We start from the raw sequence: 2392 nt of genomic DNA on the forward strand, positions 1-2392 counted from the left end.
TGCGCGAAAGGGAGACTGTCGCCGTCGAGGTCTTCATCGCTGCCGTCAATGGAGGTTCGCAAACAGAGGGAAGACACGTGAAAGGGAGCTGTCACGGAGCTATTGTCACCATTATCGAAGGCTCCACCATTGCCGCTGCCGGAGAAGAATCCACTCGTCACCGCCAGATCTGTCACTGCCATTGGATCTGTCGCCGTCGCATGCACATCGTCGCCGGGAGAGAACTAGAACACGATGGAGCGGGAGAAAGCCGTGCCGTCATCGTTGCTGGGTTCACTGTTACTGCCGTAGTGTTCTGCCACCGTCGCCACTGTTTTGGTTGCCGAAAACCACCGCTGAAGCCCATGTCTTCTTGGTAAGCATTTTTGTTTTTGTAACCATTGAAATTAGTATTTTGTTCTGATTTGTTAAAGGTTATGAGATAATGGTAACATAGGGTCGTGTTCCGAGTCTTGCGTGTTGAGTTTAGTGGGTGTTGCATGCAACATCAAGTTGTTGCGTCATCACTGAAGCTGCCGCAACTCGGTGTTCTTAGTTATTTGTAAGATAGAATCCTGGTTATTTCATGTTGGTGAATTAAAGTTGTTGCTATGACTACAGATATAGTGGAGCTGTGGTTGCAGCTGCCGTTGGTTGCGGTTCGAGAGAAAATGGTTTTTTTGACGTGTTTTGGTTTATGGGGTTTCAACTATTCGAGGTAGGGGTGCTTTTCTTAAATTCATTTTACTTTCAAGAATTGTTACAAGTCGATATTAATATGAAAGAAATATTTTTATGATTATGTGAGTTTTAATGATTGAACTGAATTGCTTTGGATGAATAAACTTATTTGCTTGATTGAATTATTAATTTGTTTGGGTCAGTGTGCGGTTGTTAATAAGAAATTGATTTGGAAAGTTGATTGATTGAATATTATGAAAAGTGATTTTCTTTGGTTTTGGATTTAATTTGATATTGAAAATGAATCGTTATTGGAAATGATTTGAGACATCGGAATTGGTTTTGTTGATTTATCGGAAATAATTTTGAGAATTGGAAATAATTTGAGATATGGAAATGATTTGATTTTGGAAGCGGTTTGATTTTGAATTGGTTTGATATCGAAAATGATTTGATATTTGGAAGTTTGATTTTTTTTTTTTTGGAAAATGATTTGGTTTTGAACCCGTTGAAAAAGGTTGAGAAGTGGTTTGGTTGGGACTTTTGAAGGGTGGCAAAGTCCAAGTTTTAGAGAAGGTGCTGTCGAATTTTTTTTTATAAAATTTGAGACTTTTGATTTGGTGAAAAGGAGTTTTATGAAAAAGAAATGGATGTGAATTGGTTTTAAAACATATTTTGATACTTGCACTTCCTGAGTAGTATGCAAGTGTTGTGGTTCGTCCCACTTGCTCCGAGTTAATGTTTGAGACACCTGGGTAGTATACAAGGGTTGTGGTTCATCTCACTTGTTGCAAGTTAGAAATTGAGACACCTGGGTAGTAGCAAGGGTTGTGGTTTGTTCCACTTGCTCTGGGTTATTATTTTTTATGCCTGGATAGTATGCAAGGGTTGTGGTTTGTCCCATTTACTCCAAATTGAGTTTGTAAATACCCGCCTGGGTAGTACGTAGGAGTAGTGGTTCGTTTTACTTGCTCTGAGTTAAGCGGATAGTATGTAATGATTGTGGCTTAGTTTCACTTGCTCCGTGATGTGGTGTTTCTGTCCAGGGTTCGCAACCAGACATGTCGGGTTTGGATGTATAATCGACATATGATATCATCGGCCATAAGGCAGACATGCATCATATGCACTTGTATGATTTGTTTGAGTATGCATTTATTTTGGTGTAACATCCTAACTACCAAAGCTCACGCTTCCGGCTGCGCGCCTTTGATAGCTCGGACATTACGACGACTTTTACATTATTTAATACTAAAATATGAGCCTGTTTAAAACTTTAAACCGCAATACCGCTCCCAAAAATTCTTTCGTTCGATAACGTACATCCATAAATACCATACAACGTACAAAAACTCATAAAGAGTACATCCATATATATACATACATATATATAAGTAATACTACAAACATAATCCAATACAATTCCTATCCCTCTTACAGATTATATCAAGATAAAGGCGAGGGTACAATAAACCATAACTAAAACAATACAGAGCATTACAACAACAATTAAATAAGCTCTTCGTAACTTCTGCGCCCATATCCTGAAAGGGGAAAAATGTAGGGGGGTGAGAACATCATCCTCGAAAGGGTTCTCAGTAGAGGGTTTTTAGGAATTACTGTAATAGGATACGTGAAGATAAACCGTACCAGTGATTAATAACCATCTTATGCCTCTTTTCAAAAACAACCGTTTACAATAAAAGAGAAATCTGAAATCCTTTTTCTGAAA

The sequence above is a fragment of the Arachis ipaensis genome, chromosome B05 (genome assembly GCF_000816755.2).
Source record: "Arachis ipaensis cultivar K30076 chromosome B05, Araip1.1, whole genome shotgun sequence".
Classification (NCBI taxonomy): Eukaryota; Viridiplantae; Streptophyta; class Magnoliopsida; order Fabales; family Fabaceae; genus Arachis; species Arachis ipaensis.